Here is a 25,185-nt window from a genome sequence, read left to right on the forward strand (position 1 = left end):
TGTGTTCTTATGCTATCTGAGTGACTCTAACATCATAACAAACTCAAAAGGCTATGACATTTATGGAATTTTAAAGCTCAGACACACCGGTCGGACTGTCAAAGGTTTGCCTGCCGGCAGTCAATATCTTTAGTGTTCACACAGCAAAGACCTTGAAGTAGTCAGCCACTCAGCATTGCTAAAATACTCATAGCCAAATATTTAGCTAGCTAACATTAGCAATTTCACTAGCTAGTACATCATAGCTAGCTAACTAAGGACATGGCACAGACTCGGCAGCCAACTCACAGGTAGCTGTTTCATGGAAAAGTATCTAATCCATTGTGATTTAATTATATATATAGATTACTAGCTACTATATACTATATATATATACTATATAAAATACTAGTGGTTAGCTAGAATAGAGGAAGTATTTAGTGTTGTATGCATTGCGTCTGTGCACTCAGCTAGCTACCATCCCATAGCCTACATTACATATGAAGTGTGACTGTTTCATTTAGTTGTATTCACAAGCATTACGCTACACCCACAATAACATCAGCTAAATATGTGTATGTGACCAATACAATTTGATTTGATTTGGCAGGAGTTGCTATTTGACTCCTGAAATACTGTAGGCAGTGAAACGCCCTAGGATTTTTATTCTCAGTGTCAAAGTAGCCTGTAATTTTGATCATTTGTGCTTTATTAACCTCTTACATCTAGACGTTCCGCTAGCGGAACACTGCTCCAATATCCAATGATAGGCGTGGCGCGAATTACAAACGCCTCAAAAATCCCAAAACTTCAATTTTTCAAACATATGACTATTTTACACCATTTTAAAGACAAGACTCTAATTTATCTAACCACATTGTCCGATTTCAAAAATGCTTTACAACGAAAGCAAAACATTAGATTATGTCAGCAGAGTACCCAGCCAGAAATAATCACACACCCATTTTTCAAGCTAGCATATAATGTCACAAAAAACAAAACCACAGCTAAATGCAGCACTAACCTTTGATGATCTTCATCAGATGACACTCCTAGGACATTATGTTATACACTACATGCATGTTTTGTTCAATCAAGTTCATATTTATATCAAAAACCAGCTTTTTACATTAGCATGTGACGTTTTTTATCCGGTAGTGAAAATACTGCCCCCTATCCTAAACAGTTTAACCTGTTTAGGATAGGGGGCAGTATTTTCATGGCCAGATAAAAAACGTACCCGATTTAATCTGGTTATTACTCCTGCCCAGAAACTAGAATATGCATATAATTGTTTGATTTGGATAGAAAACACCCTAAAGTTTCTAAAACTGTTTGAATGGTGTCTGTGAGTATAACAGAACTCATATGGCAGGCCAAAATCTGAGAAGATTCTATACAGGAAGTGCCCTCTCTGACCATTTCTTGGCCTTCTATAGCCTCTTTATCGAAAACAGAGGATCTCTGCTGTAACGTGACATTTTCTAAGGCTCCCATAGGCTCTCAGAAGGCGCCAGAATGGGGAATGATGACTCTGCAGTCCCTGGGTGAAAAACAGTAGCGCATTTGGATAGTGGTCGATCTCAGAACAATGAAACGGGCGTGCGCATGCACGTGAAGAGTCCATTTTACATTTTCAGTCTTTGAACGAAAACAACATCTCCTGGTCAGAATATTATTGCTATTTTACGAGAAAAATCGCATAAAAATTGATTTTAAACAGCGTTTGACATGCTTCGAAGTACGGTAATGGAATATTTTGCATTTTTTTGTCACGATATGCGCCAGCGCGTCACCCTTCGGATAGTATCTTGAACGCAAGAACAAAACGCCGCTATTTGGATATTACTATGGATTATTTGGAACCAAAACAACATTGGGTGTAAAGTACAAGACCTGGGAGTGCATTCTGATGAAGAACAGCAAAGGTAATCCAATTTTTCTTATAGTAAATCTGAGTTTGGTGAGTGCCAAACTTGGTGGGTGTCAAAATAGCTAGCCATGATGGCCGGGCTATCTACTCAGAATATTGCAAAATGTGCTTTCACCGAAAAGCTATTTTAAAATCTGACATAGCGATTGCATAGAGGAGTTCTGTATCTATAATTCTTAAAATAATTGTTATTGTTACTAAAATGTTATGTTTTTTGTGAACATTTATCGTGAGTAATTTACTAAATTCACCGGAAGTTTCGGTGGGTATGCTAGTTCTGAACGTCACATGCTAATGTAAAAAGCTGGTTTTTGACATAAATATGAACTTGATTGAACAAAACATGCATGTATTGTATAACATAATGTCTTAGGAGTGTCATCTGATGAAGATCATCAAAGGGTAGTGCTGCATTTAGCTGTGGTTTTGGTTTTTGTGACATTATATGCTAGCTTGAAAAATGGGTGTGATTATTTCTGGCTGGGTACTCTCCTGACATAATCTAATGTTTTGCTTTCATTGTAAAGCCTTTTTGAAATCGGACAATGTGGTTAGATAAAGGAGAGTCTTGTCTTTAAAATGGTGTAAAATAGTCATATGTTTGAAAAATTGAAGTTTTGGGATTTTTGAGGACTTTGTAATTCGCGCCACGCCCTATCATTGGATATTGGAGCGTTGTTCCGCTAGCGGAACATCTAGATGTAAGAGGCTAAAAAAGATTGTGCTAAAGTCTCCAGTCATGTAAAATATGTGCTTGTCCTCTCCTTGTTCCCTCTTTACTACATGTGAGGCCTGACAGTGCACTGGTCATAGGCTACCATTGAGCTTTAAATGGAACCTATACATTGACTCATATTGAAGTTACATAATCTCTGTCCCTCTTTCTCTTTCTCTGTCTCTCTTTCTCTCCCTTTCTCTTTTTCTCTCTTTCTCTTCCTTTCTCTTTCTTTCTTTCTGTCTCTGTCACGCCCTGACCATAGAGAGCCTTTCTATTTCTCTATTTGGTCAGGTCAGGGTGTGATTTGGGTGGGCAATCTAGTTTTCTTATTTCGTTGTTTTTTTGCCGGGTATGGTCCAATCAGAGGCAGCTGTCTATCGTTGTCTCTGATTGGGGATCATACTTAGGCAGCCCTTTTCCCACCTGTGATTGTGGGATCTTGTTTTGTGTAGCTGCCTGTGAGCGGCCCAGAACGTCACGTTTCCCTTCTGTTTTGTTTTTTGTTTTCACTTCATTAAAGGATGTGGAATTCCATGCACGCTGCGCCTAGGCTTATTTACGATAGGGAGTTTGAAGACAGTGATCGTGACAGTCTCTCTCTCTCTTTCTTTCTATATATTTTTTTAGAAAGGACATTCTACTCCAAAATAAATTGAAATTAAATTATGTTGACACCTGAAATAGAATTGTACCTTTTAAAAGAATTATAACCTATAGCCCAATGCATGCAGCATTGCGGCTTTAAATAAATAGGCTGAAGCATGGGGTTTCTCATCTGTGTTTACCTCATAGAAAACATGTCAGTTTTAAAGCTAATTACCGACAATTCTACACATTTTGCCATGGCTTATGCTGTGTTCTTATGCTGTCTGAGTGACTCTAACATGATAACAAACTCAAAAGGCTATGACATTTATGGAATTTTAAAGCTCAGACACACCGGTCGGACTGCCAAAGGTTTGCCTGCCGGCAGTCAATATCTTTAGTGTTCACACAGCAAAGACCTTGAAGTAGTCAGCCACTCAGCATTGCTAAAATACTCCAAACCAGAAGATGGCAGTAGCGTTGTTTGGCAATACATATCCATGCCTATTGCTTATGGTCTAGATTCCAATGTTAGCTAGCTAGATAGTTAGCTGCACTAATGTTGCTATTATGTAGAATGTCCTTGTTGTTACTAGCCAGATGACCACAGTTAGATGAAGAAATATTTGATTCACTCTCCACAATCCCATACTGCCTGTGCCAGCCCATAGCCAACTATTTAGCTAGCTAACATTAGCAATTTCACTAGCTAGTACATCAAAGCTAGCTAACTAAGGACATGGCACAGACTCGTCAGCCAACTCACAGGTAGCTGTTTCATGGAAAACTAGCTAATCCATTGTGATTTAATTATAATATAAAATACTAGCTGCAGTGGTTAGCTAGAATATAGGAAGTATTTGGTGTTGTATGCATTGAGTCTGTGCACTCAGATAGCTACCATTCCATAGCCTACATTACATATGAAGTGTGACTGGCACATCTGTGGATGTACGGAGAAAATGCCCTATTGTTTTCCCTTTTTGTTGTTGATGTTGTGGGGGTTCGTGCTCTCTGATAGGTTCGTCGCTACCAGATAAGGCATGCAGCGAGTCCCGCTTTTGCTTTAGCATGAGAAGGAACGGCCTCCTACTGCGATAAGTACCTATCAGCGGTCTATTGGCAGTGAGATTCTCGGTGAGTTTCATGCTTAAGAATCTCCCTGACTGTCTAGTTTTTACTTTGGTCATTGTTAGTTTTCAAAGATGATCTTATTTAAAAAGATATATACAGGTCCATTATATTTTCTACATACTTTATATATGGCTTAAGTTGTTTAAGTTTACACTGAAAACATTTTACCTTAATTTTTTGCATGGCGACCCACCGCTCCTTAGTGAATATAGGGGAAACACTGGTAGGTGGGATTTGAAGAATATTAACTAGACTGGAGCATCAACAAATAGGTAAAACATGAGTCATTTTTATAATGTAATGTATCATTCCCAATATAGCGTAGACAGACATTGTTGTGGTGTTGTGTACAGTATGTTAGTGTTGTCTGGTGTTGTGGTGTTCTGTACAGTACATGTTAGTATCTCACCAGATAGGTCCACCACAGGCCTCCTCTCTTCTTCCCTGGATGAGCATACAAATGCGACCCTTCATGCATTGCGGTGTACTTGGAATCCTTCCCCTCACGCAACTTGAGCGTGCGCCACAACCATCAGAGATGGACAGGTGACGAAGATGAGCTGTAGGGCCCACAGGCGGATGTGTGAGATGGGGAAGATGTGGTCGTAACAGACGTTGACGCAGCCTGGCTGGGCCGTGTTACAGACAAAGTCCCTACTATCGTCTCCCCAGACGCGCTGAGCGGCCACCACAAACACCAAGATGCGGAACACGAAGACCATGGAGAGCCAGACGCGACCGAACACCGTGGAGTATTTATTCACCCCGCTGAGGAGGGACTGCAACCCACCCCAGTTCATCTTGGAAGAGGAGGAGGAGGAGGTGGAGGAGGTGGAGGGATGGGGGTCGACAACCAGTCACTGAAAAACAGAAAACAGAATGGACAGGGTTTCATGGTTTATTGTCAAGCTGCAAAGTATTTTCTTCTTCTTTAAAACCTGTTGGGGCTAGGGGGCAGTATTTGCACGGCCGGATAAAAAACGTACCCGATTTAATGTGGTTACTACTCCTGCCCAGTAACTAGAATATGCATATAATTAGTAGATTTGGATAGAAAACACTCTAAAGTTTCTGAAACTGTTTGAATGGTGTCTGTGAGTATAACAAAACTCATATGGCAGGTCAAAACCTGAGAAGATTCCATGCAGGAAGTGGAAATCTGATTTGTGGAATCACCTTTAACACTTTGCCTATGAAACACACCGTGAGTTAGGATTCATTGAGCACTTCCTAAGGCTTCCACTAGATGTCAACAGTCTTTACAAAGTAGTTTGAGTCTTCTCCGGTAAAAACTGACCGAATGAGACGCCTGGAAAGTTGGTCATAGGGGGATGGCCATGTCTACTATGACGCGGGCGCCCGTGGGTACCCTTTCGTTACGAAACGTTTAGTAAGACAATGCGTCAGCCTTGAATATTATTGAAGCTCTGATTGAAAAAGGCCCTAAAGATTTACGTTATACAACGTTTGACATGTTTGAACGAACGTAAATATATATTTTTTGCACATTCGTGATGACAAGCCTCGTACATTATGAGTAGCCTTTGGAACGTGCTAACAAGAAGGAGCTATTGGGACATAAATTATAAACTTTTTCGAGCAGAACTACATTTGTTGTGGACCTGGGATTCCTGGAAGTGCCTTCTGATGAAGATAATCAAAGGTAAGGGAATATTTACAATAGTATATTTGATTTTAGATGGTTCCAAGATGGCGCTAACCTGTATCGCCTAGCTTATTTTTCTGAGCATAGCACCTCGTTTATTGCAAAGTGTGATTTCCCAGTAAAGTTATTTTTATATCTGCCAATGTGGTTGCATTCACGAGATGTTAATCTACAATTCTTTGAATGACATTTTAACAATGTTTTCGAATAGTAATTTGTAAATTGTAGCGCTGATTCACCAGAAGCATTTGAGGGAAAATATTTTCTGAACGTCACGCGTCGATGTAAAATTCAGTTTTTATATATAAATATGAACTTTATCGAACAAAAAATGCATGTATTGTGTAACATGATGTCCTAGGAGTGTCATCTGATGAAGATTGTCAAAGGTTAGTGCTGCATTTAGCTGTGTGTTGGGTATTTGTGATGCATGCTAGTTGCTTAGAAAATGGCAGTGTGATTATTTTTGGCAGGGTACTCTCCTAACATAATCTAATGTTTTGCTTTTGCTGTAAAGCCTTTTTGAAATCGGACAACGTGGTTCGATTCAGGAGAGGTGTATCTATAAAATGGTGTAAAATAGTCATATGTTTGAGAAATTGAAGTTATAGCATTTATGAGGTATTTGTATTTCGCGCGACGCGATTCCACGGGCTGTTGACTAGGGTGGGACGCAAGCGTCCCACGTTGCCCAGAAAGGTTAAATCTCACAGAAATAACAGTAAACACTCAGCGGACTAGAGTGTCTGATGCAAGACCCTCACTAACACTGTCTCTGATGTCATCATTAGGCGCACACAGCACAGCCCGCCAAACAGGGAGCATCATTTAACCCCAACCCAGTCAAGTGCCTCCCCCCTCCCCCCAGCTGATCAGTATTCTCTCTGATTTAGTTTTTATTATTCCCTTATTTTACCCTCATGACAACCAGAGGAAAACATATTATATTTAACATAAATCCGTGCCACTCCATTTAGTAGAATATTTGACTCTACGTTAGCTTATATTACAATGGCCTATCATCGTACAATATAATTTGAATTGTAGGACGTATAGTATTCTACGTTTTTATTGTTTAGTATGATATATTACATTCAACTGCTTTAGTATTATATGCTACGTTAGGTTAAGGGTTAGGGCTAGGTTTAGGGGAAGGGTTAGGTTTAGGGGAAGGGTTAAGGTTAGGTTTAGGGGAAGGATTAGCTAACATGCTAAGTAGTTGCAAAGTAGCTAAAAAGTAGTAAGTACAGTGGGGGAAAAAAGTATTTGAACCCCTGCTGATTTTGTACGTTTGCCCACTGATAAAGAAAGGATCAGTCTATAATTTTAATGGTAGGTTTATTTGAACAGTGAGAGCCAGAATAACAACAAAACAATCCAGAAAAACGCATGTCAAAAATGTATAAATTGATTTGCATTTTAACTTCTCTAGGGCCAGTGGGACGATTTCGTCCCACCTACGTAACAGCCAGTGGAATCCCGTGGCGCATTATTCAAATACCTTAGAAATGCTATTACTTCAATTTCTCAAACATATTACTATTTAACACCATTTTAAAGACAAGACTCTCGTTAACCTGTTAGGGCTAGGGGGCAGTATTTGCACGGCTGGATAAAAAAAATGTACCCGATTTAACCTCTATGGGCTAGGTGGGACGCTTGCGTCCCACCTACGTAACAGCCACTGGCAGCCTGTGGCGCGATTTTCAAAACGTTAAAAATCCTATTACTTCAATTTCTCAAACATATGACTATTTTACAGCTATTTAAAGACAAGACTCTCGTTAATCTAACCACACTGTCCGATTTCAAAAAGGCTTTACAACGAAAGCAAAACATTAGATTATGTCAGCAGAGTACCAAGCCAGAAATAATCAGACACCCATTTTTCAAGCCAGCATATAATGTCACCAAAACCCAGAAGACAGCTAAATGCAGCACTCACCTTTGATGATCTTCATCAGATGACAACCCTAGGACATTATGTTATACAATACATGCATGTTTTGTTCAATCAAGTTCATATTTATATCAAAAACCAGCTTTTTACATTAGCATGTGACGTTCAGAACTAGCATACCCCCCGCAAACTTCCGGGGAATTCGCTAACATTTTACTAAATTACTCACGATAAACGTTCACAAAAAGCATAACAATTATTTTAAGAATTATAGATACAGACCTCCTCTATGCACTCGATATGTCCGATTTTAAAATAGCTTTTTGGTGAAAGCACATTTTGCAATATTCTAAGTACATAGCCCAGGCATCACGGGCTCGCTATTTAGACACCCGGCAAGTTTAGCACTCACCATAATCATATTTACTATTATAAAAGTTTGATTACCTTTTGTTGTCTTCGTCAGAATGCACACCCAGGACTGCTACTTCAATAACAAATGTTGGTTTGGTCCAAAATAATCCATCGTTATATCCGAATAGCGGCGTTTTGTTCGTGCGTTCCAGACACTATGAGAAAGGCGATAATGTGTTTCAGCCTGGGGCTGGAATGACGACATTCTGTTTTTTCCCGGGCTCTGAGCGCCTATGGACGACGTGGGAAGTGTCACGTTAGAGCAGAGATCCTTAGTAAATGATAGAGATGGAAAAGAAGTTCAAGAAATGGTCAGACAGGCCACTTCCTGTAAAGGAATCTCTCAGGTTTTGACCTGCCATTTGAGTTCTGTTATACTCACAGACACCATTCAAACAGTTTTAGAAAATGTAGGGTGTTTTCTATCCATATGTAATAAGTATATGCATATTCTAGTTACTGGGTAGGAGTGGTAACCAGATTAAATCGGGTATGTTTTTTTATCCAGCCGTGTCAATACTGCCCCCTAGCCCTAAAAGGTTAATCTGGTTACTAATCCTACCCAGTAACTAGAATATGCATATACTTATTATATATGGATAGAAAACACTCTAAAGTTTCTAAAACTGTTTGAATGGTGTCTGTGAGTATAACAGAACTCATTTGGCAGGCAAAACCCTGAGACATTTTCTGACAGGAAGTGGATACCTGATGTGTTGTATTACCTTTAAACCTATGCCATTGAAAAACACAGGGGCTGAGGAATATTTTGGCACTTCCTATTGCTTCCACTAGATGTCACCAGCCTTTACAAAGTGTTTTCAGTCTTCTGGAGGGAGATCTGACCGAACAAGAGCCATGGAACGATGATGGCCCATTAGACACCTGGCGCGAGTTCATGTTGGGTACCCTCGTTCCAATACGTTATAAAAGAGAATGCATTCGTCCACCTTGAATATTATTCATGTTCTGGTTAAAAAAGGCCCTAATGATTTATGCTATACAACGTTTGACATGTTTGAACGAACGTAAATATATTTTTTCCCCTCGTTCATGACGAGAAGTCCGGCTGGCTTAGATCATGTGCTAACAAGACGGAGATTTTTGGACATAAATGATGAGCTTTTTTGAACAAAACTACATTCGTTATGGACCTGTGATACCTGGAAGTGACATCTGATGAAGAGAATCAAAGGTAATGGATTGTTTACATAGTATTTTCGATTTTAGATCTCCCCAACATGACGGTTAGTCTGTATCGCAACGCGTATTTTTCTGAGCGCAGTGCTCAGATTATTGCAAAGTGTGATTTCCCAGTAAGGTTATTTTTAAATCTGGCAAGTTGATTGCGTTCAAGAGATGTAAATCTATAATTCTTTAAATGACAATATAATATTTTACCAATGTTTTCTAATTTTAATTATTTAATTTGTTGTGCTGACTTGACTGCCGGTTATTGGAGGGAAACGATTTCCTCAACATCAATGCCATAGTAAAACGCTGTTTTTGGATATAAATATGAACTTGATAGAACTAAAAATGCATGCATTGTCTAACATAATGTCCTAGGAGTGTCATCTGATGGAGATTGTAAAAGGTTAGTGCATCATTTTAGCTGGTTTTATGGTTTTGGTGACCCTGTCTTTGAATTGACAAAACATTACACACAACTCTTGTAAATGTACTGTCCTAACATACTCTAAATTTATGCTTTCGCCGTAAAACCTTTTTGAAATCGTAAAACGTGGTTAGATTAAGGAGATGTTTATCTTTCAAAGGGTGTAAAATAGTTGTATGTTTGAAAAATGTGAATTTTGACATTTATTTGGATTCAAATTTGCCGCTCTTGAAATGCACCTGCTGTTGATGGAGTGCACCACGGGTGGGACGCTTGCGTCCCACCTAGCCCATAGAGGTTAATCTAACCACACTGTCCGATTTCAAAAAGGCTTTACAACGAAAGCAAAACATTAGATTATGTCAGCAGAGTACCCAGCCAGAAATAATCAGGCACCCATTTTTCAAGCTAGCATATAATGTCACATAAACCCAAACCACAGCTAAATGCAGCACTAACCTTTGATGATCTTAGGACATTATGTTATACAATACATGCATGTTTTGTTCAATCAAGTTCATATTTATATCAAAAACCAGCTTTTTTACATTAGCATGTGACGTTCAGAACTAGCATACCCCCCTCAAACTTCCGGTGAATTTACTAAATTACTCACGATAAACGTTCACAAAAAACATAACAATTATTTTAAGAATTATAGATACAGAACTCCTCTATGCACTCGCTATGTCCGATTTTAAAATAGCTTTTCGGTGAAAGCACATTTTGCTATATTCTAAGTAGATAGCCCGGCATCACAGGGCTAGCTATTTAGAGACCCACCAAGTTTAGCCCTCACCAAAGTCAGATTTACTATAAGAAAAATGTTATTACCTTTGCTGTTCTTCGTCAGAATGCACTCCCAGGACTTCTACTTCAATAGCAAATGTTGGTTTGGTTCAAAATAATCCATAGTTATGTTCAAATATCCTCTGTTTTGTTCGTGCGTTCAAGACACTATCCGAAGTGTAAAGAAGAGTGACGCGCACGATGCGTTTCGTGACAAAAAAAATCTAAATATTCCATTACCGTACTTCGAAGCATGTCAACCGCTGTTTAAAATCAATTTTTATGCCATTTTTCTCGTAAAAAAGTGATAATATTTCGACCGGGAAATCGTGTTTTAGTACAGAGAGAAAATAAAAACATGGGATCCCCTCGTGCACGAGCCTCAGTCAGATGGTCCTCTGATCGGCCACTTACCAAAGGCGCTAATGTGTTTCAGCCTGGAGCTGGAATTACATCATTCAGCTTTTTCCCGGGTTCTGAGAGCCTATGGGAGCCGTAGGAAGTGTCACGTTACAGCAAAGATCCTAAGTTTTCAATAAACAGAGCCAAGAAGCCCAAGGAATGGTCAGAGAGGGCACTTCCTGTACAGAATCTTCTCAGGTTTTTGCCTGCCATATGAGTTCTGTTATACTCACAGACACCATTCAAACAGTTTTAGAAACTTTAGGGTGTTTTCTATCCAAAGCCAATAATTATATGCATATTCTAGTTACTGGGCAGGAGTAGTAACCAGATTAAATCGGGTACGTTTTTTATCCGGCCGTGCAAATACTGCCCCCTATCCCCAACAGGTTAATGAGGGAAATAAGTATTTGACCCCCTCTCAATCAGAAAGATTTCTGGCTCCCAGGTGTCTTTTATACAGGTAACGAGCTGAGATTAGGAGCACACTCTTAAAGGGAGTGCTCCTAACCGCAGCTTGTTAACTGTAAAAAAGACACCTGTCCACAGAAGCAATCAATCAATCAGATTCCAATCTCTCCACCATGGCCAAGACCAAAGAGCTCTCCAAGGATGTCAGGGACAAGATTGTAGACCTACACAAGGCTGGAATGGGCTACAAGACCATCGCCAAGCTACTTGGTGAGAAGGTGACAACAGTTGGTGCGATTATTCGCAAATAGAAGAAACACAAAAGAACTGTCAATATCCCTCGTCCTGGGGCTCCATGCAAGATCTCACCTCGTGGAGTTGCAATGATCATGAGAACGGTGAGGAATCAGCCCAGAACTACACGGGAGGATCTTGTCAATGATCTCAAGGCAGCTGGGACCATAGTCACCAAGAAAACAATTGGTAACACACTACGCCGTGAAGGACTGAAATCCTGCAGCGCCCGCAAGGTCCCCCTGCTCAAGAATACATATACATGCCCGTCTGAAGTTTGCCAATGAACATCTGAATGATTCAGAGGACAACTGGTGAAAGTGTTGTGGTCAGATGAGACCAAAATGGAGCTCTTTGGCATCAACTCATCTCGCCGTGTTTGGAGGAGGAATGCTGCCTATGACCCCAAGAACACCATCTCCACCGTCAAACATGGAGGTGGAAACATTATGCTTTGGGGGTGTTTTTCTGCTAAGGGGACAGGACAACTTCACTGCATCAAAGGGACGATGGACGGGGCCATGTACCGTCAAATCTTGGGTGAGAACTTCCTTCCCTCTGCCAGGCTCATTGAAAATGGGTCGTGGATGGGTATTCCAGCATGACAATGACCCAAAACACACGGCCAAGGCAACCAAGGAGTGGCTCAAGAAGAAGCACATTAAGGTCCTGGAGTGGCCTAGCCAGTCTCCAGACCTTAATCCCATAGAAAATCTGTGGAGGGAGCTGAAGGTTCGAGGTGCCAAACGTCAGCCTCGGAACCTTAATGACTTGGAGAAGATCTGCAAAGAGGAGTGGGACAAAATCCCTCCTGAGATGTGTGCAAACCTGGTGGCTAACTACAAGAAACCTCTGACCTCTGTGATTGCCACCAAGTACTTAGTCATGTTTTGCAGAGGGGTCAAATACTTATTTCCCTCATTAAAATGCGAATCATTTTTGACATGCGTTTTTCTGGATTTTTTGTTGTTATTCTGTCTCTCACTGTTCAAATAAACCTACCATTAAAATTATAGACTGATAATTTTTTTGTAAGTGGGCAAAAGTACAAAATCAGCAGGGGATCAAATACTTTTTTTTCCCCCACTGTAGTTTACAAATTTGCTGATTAGCAAAATGCTTAAGTTACTTGTGATGAGATTCAAACATGCAACTTTTGTGTTGCTAGACATTTATGTTTTTGCCTTAGAGGGATGCCCTTTATCTACTTCCCCATAGTCAGATGAACTTGTGGATATGATTGTTATGTGTCTGTGTCCAGTATGAAGGAAGTTAGAGGTAGTTTTGTGAGCCAATGCTAACTAACGTTAGCACAATGGCTGCAAGCCTATGTGTATCTACTAGCATGTTAACAGGTACCCATAGACTTAGTAGATACCTATAAACTGTGTTCGAATACCCACACTAATATACTGTATACTACATACAGTGGCAAGAAAAAGTATGTGAACCTTTTGGAATTACCTGGATTTCTGCATAAATTGGTCTTAAAAATTTGACTGATGACTGATCTTCATCTAAGTCACAACAAAAGACAAACACGGTCTGCTTAAACTAATAACACACAAACAATTATACGTTTTCATGTCTTTATTGAACACACCATGTAAACATTCACAGTGTAGGGTGGGAAAAGTATGTGAACCCTTGGATTTAGTAACCAGTTAACCTCAACCAAATGTTTTCTGTAGTTGCGGATCAGACCTGCACAACGTTCAGGAGGAATTTTGGACCATTCCTCTTTACAAAACTGTTTCAGTTCAGCAATATTCTTAGGATGTCTGGTGTGACCTGCTCTCGAGATCATGCCACAGCATTTTAAATCGGGTTGAGTTCAGGACTCTGACTGGGCCACTCCAGAAGGCGTATTTTCTTCTGTTCAAGCCATTCTGTTGTTGATTTACTTCTGTGTTCTGGGTCGTTGTCCTGTTGCATCACCTAACTGCTGTTGAGCTTCAATTAGCAGACAGATAGCCTTACATTCTCCTGCAATACAATATGTCTTGATAAACTTGGGAATTAATTTTTCCGTCGACGATAGCGAGCTGTCCAACGATGAAATGTGTAGTACTGTACGTAGATCTAATTACCTGGGGTTTTTTTATCGACAGGTGGTTATTAACCTGAAGAAGGGTGTGTGAATTTCAGTCAGGGTAATTACAATGGCAGACAAACATTATTTTAATTGAGGGTATCACCATTTTTTTTACCAGTTAGGCAAGCTTCCCTGAGGCAGCAAAGCAGCCCCAAACCATGACGCTCCTTCCACCATACTTTACGGTTGTGTTGAGGTTTTGATGTTGGTGTGCTGTGCCTTTTTTCTCCACACATAGTGTTGTGTGTTCCTTCCAAGCACTTAACTTTAGTTTCATCTGTCCACAGAATATTTTACCAGAAGTGCTGTGAAACATCCAGGTGCTCTTTTGTGAACTTCAGACGTGCAAAATTCTTTTGGGGGACATCAGTGGCTTCTTCCACGGTGTCCTCCCATGAACACCATTCTTGTTTAATGTTTTACGTATCGTAGACTCATCAACAGAGATGTTAGCATGTTCCAGAGATTTCTGTAAGTCTTTAGCTGACACTCTAGGATTCTTCTTTTAAAACCTCTTACATCTAGACGTTCCGCTAGCGGAACACCTGCTCCAATATCCAATGATAGGCGTGGCGCGAATTACGAATTCCTCAAAAATACAAAAACTTAAATTTTTCAAACATATGACTATTTCACAGCATTTTAAAGACAAGACTCTCCTTTATCTAAGCACACTGTCCGATTTCAAAAAGGCTTTACAGCGAAAGCAAAACATTAGATTATGTCAGCAGAGTACCAAGCCAGAAATAATAAGACACCCATTTTTCAAGCTGGCATATAATGTCACAAAAACCCAGAAGACAGCTAAATGCAGCACTAACCTTTGATGATCTTCATCAGATGACACACCTAGGACATTATGTTATACAATACATCCATGTTTTGTTAAATCAAGTTCATATTTATATCAAAAAACAGCTTTTTACATTAGCATGTGACGTTCAAAACTAGCATAACAATTATTTTAAGAATTATAGATACAGAACTCCTCTATGCACTCGATATGTCCGTTTTTAAAATAGCTTTTTGGTGAAAGCACATTTTGCAATACTCTAAGTACATAGCCCAGCCATCATGGGCTAGCTATTTAGACACCCGGCAAGTTTAGCCTTCACCAATATCAGATTTACTATTATAAAAGTTTGATTACCTTTTGTTGTCTTCGTCAGAATGCACTCCCAGGACTGCTACTTCAATAACAAATGTTGGTTTGGTCCAAAATAATCCATCGTTATATCCGAATAGCGACGTTTTGTTCGTGCGTCCCAGACACTATCCGAAATGGTAAATCAGGGTCGTGCGCATGGCGCAATTCTTGACAAAAAATGTCTAAATATTCCATTACCGTACTTCGAAGCATGTCAACCGCTGTTTAAAATCAATTTTTATGCAATTTATCTCATAAAAAAGCGATAATATTCTGACCGGGAATCTCCTTTTCGGCAAACAGAGGAAAAATCACAAAGACGGGGCGGCCAGGGCACGCGCCGAAGCCCACAGTCCCTTGATCGGCCACTTGAGAAAGGCGATAATGTGTTTCAGCCTGGGGCTGGGATGACGACATTCAGGTTTTTCCGGGGCTCTGAGCGCCCATGGAAGACGTAGGAAGTGTCACGTTAGAGCAGAGATCCTTTGAAAAAGATAGAGATGGCAAAGAAGTTCAAGAAATGGTCAGACAGGCCACTTCCTGTAAAGGAATCTCTCAGGTTTTGACCTGCCATTTGAGTTCTGTTATACTCACAGACACCATTCAAACAGTTTTAGAAACTTTGGAGTGTTTTCTATCCAAAGCCAATAATTATATGCATATTCTATTTACTGGGCAGGAGTAGTAACCAGATTAAATCGGGTACGTTTTTTATCCAGCCGTGAAAATACTGCCCCCTAGCCATAACAGGTTAAAACCTGTTTAGGATAGGGGGCAGTACTTTCACGGCCGGATGAAAAACGTACCCGATTTAATCTGGTTATTACTCCTGCCCAGAAACTAGAATATGCATATAATTATTTTTTTGGGATAGAAAAACCCTAAAGTTTCTAAAACTGTTTGAATGGTGTCTGTGAGTATAACAGAACTCATATGGCAGGCCAAAACCTGAGAAGATTCTTTATGGGAAGTGCCCTGTCTAACCATTTCTTGGCCTTCTGTAGCCTCTTTATCGAAAATAGAGGATCTCTGCTGTAACGTGACATTTTCTAAGGCTCCCATAGGCTCTCAGAAGGCGCCAGAATGGGGAATGATAACTCTGCAGTCCCTGGGCAAAAAACAGTAGGGGTTTTGGAAAGTGGTTGTTCTGAGAACCATGGCACTGGTGCGGGCGTGCATGTGAAGACTCCATTTTCTATTTTCAGTGTTTGAATGAAAACAAGGTCTCCCGGTTGGAATATTATCGCTATTTTATGAGAAAAATCACATAAAAATGTATTTTATACAGCGTTTGACATGCTTAGAAGTACGGTAATGGAATATTTTGAATTTTTTTGTCACGATATGCGCCGGCACGTCACCGTTCGGATAGTGTCTTGAACGCAAGAACAAAACGCAGCTATTTAGATATAACTATGTTTTTTTTTTAACCAAAACAACATTGGGTGTTGAAGTAGAAGTCCTGGGAGTGCCTCTGACGAAGAACAGCAAAGGTAATCCAATTTTTCTTGTAGTAAATCTGAGTTTGGTGAGTGCCAAACTTGGTGGGTGTCAAATTAGCTAGCCCGTGATGGCGAGCTATTTACTCAGAATATTGCAAAATGTGCTTTTGCTGAAAAGCTATTTTAAAATCTGACACCGCGATTGCATATAGGAGTTCTGTATCTATAATTCTTAAAATAATTGTTATGTTTTTTGTGAACGTTTATCGTGAGTAATTTAGTAAATTCACCGGAAGTTTTCGGTATGTTTGCTAGTTCTGAACATCACATGCTAATGTAAAAAGCTGGTTTTTGATATAAATATGAACTTGATTGAACAAAACATGCATGTATTGTATAACATAATGTCCTAGGAGTGTCATCTGATGAAGATCATCAAAGGTTAATGCTGCATTTAGCTGTGGTTTTGGTTTTTGTGACATTATATGCTAGCTTGAAAAATGGGTGTCTGGCTAGGTACTCTGCTGACATAATCTAATGTTTTGCTTTCGTTGTAAACCCTTTTTGAAATCGGATAATGTGGTTAGATTAACGAGAGTCTTGTCTTTAAAATGGTGTAAAATAGTCATATGTTTGAGAAATTGAAGTAATAGCATTTCTAAGGTATTTGAATATCGCGCCACTCGATTTCACTGGCTGTTGACTAGGTGGGACGATTTCGTCCCACATACCCTAGAGAGGTTAACCAGGGACTGATTTAGACCTGGGACGTCATGTCATTATTCCCTTCTAATCAGGGGCTGATTTAGACCCGGGACATCAGGTCATTATTCCCCTTTAACCAGGGACTGATTTAGACCTGGGACATCAGGTCGTTATTCCCCTTTAACCAGGGGCTGATTTAGACCTGGGACATCAGGTCATTGTTCTCCCCTAATCAGGGACTGATTTTAGACCTGGGACATCAGGTCATTATTCCCCTTTAACCAGGGACTGGTTTAGACTTGGGACATCAGGTCATTATTCCCCTCTAATCAGGGACTGATTTAGACCTGGGACATCAGGTCATTGTTCCCCTTTAACCATGGACTGATTTAGACCTGGGACATCAGGTCATTATTCCCCTTTAACCAGGGACTGGTTTAGACTTGGGACATCAGGTCATTATTCCCCTCTAATCAGGGACTGATTTAGACCTGGGACATCAGGTCATTGTTCCCCTCTAAACTGATTTAGACCTGGGACATCAGGTCATTATTCCCCTTTAACCATGGACTGATTTAGACCTGGGACATCAGGTCATTATTCCCCTTTAACCATGGACTGATTTAGACCTGGGACATCAGGTCATTATTCCCCTTTAACCAGGGACTGATTTAGACCTGGGACGTCATGTCATTATTCCCCTCTAATCAGGGGCTGATTTAGACCAGAGGTGTGTGTGTGTGTGTGTGTGTGTGTGTGTGTGTGTAACAGAGTCTGTCAGAGGAGTGTGTGTGTGTGTGTGTGTGTAACAGAGTCTGTCAGAGGAGTGTGTGTGTGACAGAGTCTGTCAGAGGAGTGTGTGTGTGTAACAGAGTCTGTCAGAGGTGTGTGTGTGTGTGTAAGAGTCTGTCAGAGGGTGTGTGTGTGTGTGTGTGTGTGTCGAGTCTGTCAGAGGAGTGTGTGTGTGACAGAGTCTGTCAGAGGAGTGTGTGTGTGTAACAGAGTCTGTCAGAGGAGTGTGTGTGTGTAACAGAGTCTGTCAGAGGTGTGTGTGTGTGTGTGTGTGTGTGTGTGTGAGTGTGTGTGTGTGCCCTTCTACTTGACAGTGAAAATGCAATGCTTCTTTCAGTCCGAGTATGAAAGCCATCCTGTTTTCTTGAACACCTTGTTTGTTTAAGGCCAAGAAAACTACAGGGAAACACTCAGGGTGGCATTCATACTCAGACTGAAAGAAGCATTTTATTTTCACTTTTATTTAACATCGATACTAACATAACAGGTTATAATACACTAGGTATGCATGCACACAAACATCTCAGCACTCCCTTCAGCAACTTGCCCAAGCCCCCCCACCCCGCTTCTCCTTCACCCAAATCCAGACAGACCTGGCTACCCCAACCCCAGTCAGCAGCTCTGCACCCCCCACAGCAACTTGCCCAAGCCCCCCATTTCTCCTTCACCCAAATCCAGATAGCTGATGTTCTGAAAGAGCTGCAAAATCTGGACCCATACAAATCAGCCGGGCTAGACAATCTGGAACCTCTCTTTCTAAAATTATCTGCCGAAATTGTTGTAACTCCTATTACTAGCCTGTTCAACTTCTCTTTCGTATCGTCTGAGATTCCCAAAGATTGGAAAGCTGCCGCGGTCAAACTGCTACAGACCTATATCTATCCTACCCTGCCTTTCTAAAGTCTTCGAAAGCCAAGTTAACAAACAGATCACCGACCATTTCGAATCCCACCGTACCTTCTCCGCTGTGAAATCTGGTTTACGAGCTGGTCATTGGTGCACCTCAGCCACGCTCAAGGTCCTAAACAATAACATATCCACCATCGATAAAAGACAGTACTGTGCAGCCGTATTCATCGACCTGGCCAAGGCTTTCGACTCTGTCAATCACCGCATTCTAATCGTCATACTCAATAGCCTTGGTTTCTCAAATGACTGCCTCGCCTTGATCACCAACTATTTCTCTGATAGAGTTCAGTGTGTCGAATCGGAGGGCCTGTTATCTGGACCTCTGGCAGTCTCTGGGTGGGTGCCACAGGGTTCAATTCTCGGGCCAAGTCTCTTCTCTGTATACATCAATGATGTCGCTCTTGCTGCTGGTGAGTCTCTGATCCACCTCTATGCAGATGACACCATTCTGTATACTTCTGGCCCATCTTTGGACACTGTGTTAACCTGTTGGGGCTAGGGGGCAGTATTTGCATGGCCGGATAAAAAACGTACCCGATTTAATCTGGTTGCTACTCCTGCCCAGTAACTAGAATATGCATATAATTATGGCTTTGGATAGAAAATACCCTAAAGTTTCTAAAACTGTTTGAATGGTGTCTGTGAGTATAACAGAACTCATTTGGCAGGCCAAAACCTGAGAAGATTCCTTACAGGAAGTGGCCTGTCTGACCATTTCTTGCCCTCCTTGATCATCTCTAACAAATACAGGGGATCTCTGGCATGACGTGACACTTCCTACGGCTCCCATGGGCTCTCAGAAGGCGGGAAAAAGCTGAACGATGTAATTCCATCACCAGGCTGAAACACATTAGCGCGTTTGGCAAGTGCTCTATCAGAGGGCCATTAGACTGAGGCTCATGCATGAGGGGATAGCATGCTTTTACTTTCACTCTCTGTGTAATAAAAAACGATTTCCCAGTCGGAATATTATCGCTTTTTTACGAGAAAAATGCCATAAAAATTGATTTTAAACAGCGGTTGACATGCTTCGAAGTACGGTAATGGAATATTTAGAATGTTTTTGTCACGAAATGCGCCGTGCTCGTAACCCTAATTTACCCTTTCGGATAGTGTCTTGAACGCACGAACAAAACGCCGCTATTTGGATATAACAATGGATTATTTGGGACCAAACCAACATTTGTTATTGAAGTAGAAGTCCTGGGAGTGCATTCTGACGAAGAACACCAAAGGTAATACAATTTTTCTTATAGTAAATCTGACTTTGGTGAGTGCTAAACTTGCTGGGTGTCTAAATAGCTAGCCCTGTGATGCCGGGCTATCTACTTAGAATATTGCAAAATGTGCTTTCACCGAAAAGCTATTTTAAAATCGGACATATCGAGTGCATAGAGGAGTTCTGTATCTATAATTCTTAAAATAATTGTTATGTTTTTTGTGAACGTTTATCGTGAGTAATTTAGTAAATTCATCGGCAGTGTTCGGTCGGAATGCTAGTCACATGATAGTCACATGCTAATGTAAAAAGCTGGTTTTTGATATAAATATGAACTTGATTGAGCAAAACATGCATGTATTGTATAACATAATGTCCTAGGGTTGTCATCTGATGAAGATCATCAAAGGTTAGTGCTGCATTTAGCTGTGGTTTGGGTTTATGTGACATTATATGCTAGCTTGAAAAATGGGTGTCTGATTATTTCTGGCTGGGTACTCTGCTGACATAATCTAATGTTTTGCTTTCCTTGTAAAGCCTTTTTGAAATCGGACAGTGTGGTTAGATTAACGAGAGTCTTGTCTTTTAAAATGGTGTAAAATAGTCATATGTTTGAAAAATTGAAGTTTTTGCATTTTTGAGGTATTTGAATATCGCGCCACGGGATTACACAAGCGTCCCACCTAGCCCATAGAGGTTAACAAACTTCCAGAAGAGCTTCAATACCATACAACACTCCTTCCGTGGCCTTCAACTGCTCTTAAATGCATGCTCTTCAACCGATCGCTGCCCACACCTACCCGCCCGTCCAGCATCTATACTCTGGATGGATTTGACTTAGAATATTTTGAAAACTACAAATACCTAGGTGTCTGATTAGACTGTAAACTCTCCTTCCAGACTCACATTATGCATCTCCAATCCAAAATTAAATCTAGAATCGGCTTCCTATTTTGTAAACAAAGCCTCCTTCATTCATGCTGCTAAACATACCCTCGTAAAACTGACCATCCTACCGATCCTTGACTTCGGCGATGTCATTTACAAAATAGCCTCCAACACTCTACTCAGCAAATTGGAGGTAGTCTATCACAGTGCCATCCGTTTTGTCACCAAAGCCCCATATACTACCCACCACTACGACCTGTTTGCTGGCCCTCGCTACATATTCATCGCCAAACCCACTGGCTCCAGGTCATCTATAAGTCTTTGTTAGGTAAAGCCCCACCTTATCTCAGCTCACTGGTCACCATTGCAACACCCACCCGTAGCACGCACTCCAGCGGGTATATTTCACTGGTCATTCCCAAAGCCAACACCTCCTTTGGCCGCCTTTCCTTCCAGTTGTCTGCTGCCAATGACTGGAACAAATTCCAAAAATCACTGAAGCTGGAGACTCATATCTCCCTCACTAATTTTAAGTATCAGCTGTCAGAGCAGCTTACCGATCACTGCACCTGTACACAGCCCATCTGTAAATAGCCCATCCAACTACCTCATCCCCATACTGTATTTATTTATTTATCTTGCTCCTTTGCACACCAGTATCTCTATTTGCACATTCATCTTCTGCATCTTCTGCTCCTTCCTGAGCGGTATGACGGCTGCGTGGTCCCATGGTGTTTATACTTGCGTACTATTATTTGTACAGACGAACATGGTACCTTCAGGCATTTGGAAATTGCACCCAAGGATGAACCAGACTTGTGTATGTCCACATTTTTTTTCTGAGGCCTTGGCTAATTTCTTTTGATTTTCCCATGATGTCAAGCAAAGAGGCACTGAGTTTGAAGGTAGGCCTTGAAATACATTCACAGGTACACCTACAATTGACTCAAAAAATATAATTTAGCCTATCAGAAGCTTCTAAAGCCATGACATCATTATCTGGAATTTTACAAGGTGTTTAAAGGCACAATCAACTTAGTGTATGTAAACGTCTGACCCACTGGAAATGTGATCCAGTGAATTATAAGTGAAATAATCTCTCTGTAAACAATTGTTGGAAAAATTACTTGTGTCATGCACAAAGTAGATGTCCTAACCGACTTGCCAAAACTATAGTTTGTTAACAAGAAATTTGTGGAGTGGTTGAAAAACAAGTTTTAATGACTCCAACCTAAGTGTATGTAAACCTCTGACTTCAACTATGTATATATCAATACAGTTATGTACTAACATCTAGTCCAATTGTATAATCCTGAATGCTGACTGGTTAAAACCACATTCCAAGTTATCACCGGCTTGTGGAATAGACACCGGAATAGACATTTGACTGCTCAATCCACTGTCTCATCAGCCCAGCCAGGCAATTTATAAACTCCACTATAAAAAGCATCTAGACATTATCTCACATTTCTTTTAGACTAACATTTTGTTTTTGGAGATTTGTTTCAACTTTGCTGTCTATCTCTCTGACATTTGCAAATTCGTTCTCCAACTGTCCCATAGTGATGATTGAGTCGAGACGAGACAGGCAGACAGGCAGACAGACAGACAGGCAAACAGGCAGGCAGGCAGCTTTTCTCAGCCAGTCGAAATCATGAATCAGCAGGCATCATTTTTATGGATATATACAAAGAAATGTCAATTGAAAAAAGGTAAAATGAAACGATGTGTTAGCTAGTTTGCAGTCTTTCCAGCTTCAGTTTGAAGTGATTGTGTTAGCTGTGTTGTTGGCTAGTTCCTCTGAACAACAGTGTCCTGACGAGAGAGCACATTTTCTACGCCGGGAGAAATCACACCTCATTAGCTCATTGTTATGGATGTATCCAAATAAATGTCACTAGAAAACAGCTTAAACAAATACAAATCGTTCTACTTTGTTGTTATTCTGGTTGCACTTTTTGATGTGACAGTAAGTTAGCCGTAGTTGGCTAGCTAGCAAGTGTAACCGATGGGAAATGGCTAGCTAGTTAGCGGTGGTGCGCGCTAATAGCGTTTCAATCGCTGACGTCACTCGCTCTGAGACCTTGAAGTAGTTGTTCCCCTTTGCTCTGCAAGGGCTTTTGTGGAGCGATGGGTAACGATGCTTCAAGGGTGACTGTTGTCGATGTGTGCAGAGGGTCCCTGGTTCGAGCCCAGGTAGGGGCGAGGAGTGGGACGGAAGCAAGACTGTTACACAAGCAAGGGATTAAAACGTTGCCAGCCAGTATGTCAATGGAACATTTAGAACGAACAAATGTGTCGTGTCCATAGATACAGAACTAAAACACTGAACGACTGTGTTGCGTCCATAGATACAGAACTAAAACACTGAACGACTGTGTCGTGTCCATAGATACAGAACTAAAACACTGAACGACTGTGTCGTGTCCATAGATACAGAACTAAAACACTGAACGACTGTGTCGTGTCCATAGATACAGAACTAAAACACTGAACGACTGTGTCGCGTCCATAGATACAGAACTAAAACACTGAACGACTGTGTCGCGTCCATAGATACAGAACAAAAACACTGAACGACTGTGTCGTGTCCATAGATACAGAACTAAAACACTGAACGACTGTGTTGCATCTCTAGCAACCGAACCAAATATAATGAAGGACCAGCCGGCTTGGGTAGCAAACTTAGATTTGTGTCGGATCTTGTGGAAGGATGAAACAGTGTGAATAAATTCATAATTGTAAGGAAAGTGTGTCAATCATTATTGGTAACCCGTTGTATAAAAATGATAATGCCCTCAAAGCTCACATATTGCCAATATATCCTCCAAACATCGTCTTAACGAACATTATAACTTAACTATATAATTTGATGGAGTTACACTTGCTTTTAAACTCAACAGGTTGTGTAGATAATGTTACAGTACAGACCAACCAAGTGACTAGAGATACTGCCTCAGCTGTGACTCTCAAAAGAGTTCAACTGAAGCTAGTGGAGAGTGTTAGCTATGACTCTCAAATGGTTCATTCATTCTAAACAAATGGCTTCCCAGACTATTTGCATTGCTCCACATCCCCCCTCCTTCTTTTACACCGCTGCTACTCTCTGTTGTTATCATCTGTGCATAGTCATTTTATTTAACTCTACCTACATGTACATATTACCTCAACTAACCGGTGACCCCGCTCATTGACTCTGTACCGGTACCCCCCCTGTAAATAGCCTCCACATTGACTCTGTACCGTAATACCCTGTATATAGCCTCCACATTGACTCTGTACCGGTACCCCCTGTATATAGCCTCCACATTGACTCTGTACCGGTACCCCCTGTATATAGCCTCCACATTGACTCTGTACCGGTACCCCCCCTGTATATAGCCTCCACATTGACTCTGTACCGTAATACCCTGTATATAGCCTCCACATTGACTCTGTACCGTAATACCCTGTATATAGCCTCACATTGACTCTGTACCGGTACGCCCCCTGTATATAGCCTCCACATTGACTCTGTACCGGTATCCCCTGTATATAGCCTCCACATTGACTCTGTACCTGTACCCCCTGTATATAGCCTCCACATTGACTCTGTACCGGTACCCCCCTGTATATAGCCTCCACATTGACTCTGTACCGGTACCCCCTGTATATAGCCTCCACATTGACTCTGTACTGGTACCCCCTGTATATAGCCTCCACATTGACTCTGTACCGGTACCCCCTGTATATAGCCTCCACATTGACTCTGTACCGGTACCCCCTGTATATAGCCTCCACATTGACTCTGTACCGGTACCCCCCTGTATATAGCCTCCACATTGACTCTTTACCGGCACCCCCTGTATATAGCCTCCACATTGACTCTGTACCGTAACACCCTGTATATAGCCTCCACATTGACTCTGTACCGGTACCCCCTGTATATAGCCTCCACATTGACTCTGTACCAGTACCCCCCTGTATGTAGCCTCCACATTGACTCTGTACCGGTACCCCCTGTATATAGCCTCCACATTGACTCTGTACCGGTACCCCCTGTATATAGCCTCCACATTGACTCTGTACCGGTACCCCTTGTATATAGCATCCACATTGACTCTGTACCGGTACCCCCTGTATATAGCCTCCACATTGACTCTGTA

At 41.1% G+C, this 25,185-nt stretch overlaps 1 pseudogene; it reads right to left on the minus strand.

The window, feature by feature from the left end:
* The window catches only part of LOC123735833 (gap junction beta-4 protein-like), a 33,301-nt pseudogene that overhangs the window by 3,547 nt on the left and 4,569 nt on the right, over window positions 1-25,185 (minus strand).

The sequence above is a fragment of the Salmo salar genome, unplaced genomic scaffold (assembly GCF_905237065.1).
Source record: "Salmo salar unplaced genomic scaffold, Ssal_v3.1, whole genome shotgun sequence".
Lineage (NCBI taxonomy): Eukaryota > Metazoa > Chordata > Actinopteri > Salmoniformes > Salmonidae > Salmo > Salmo salar.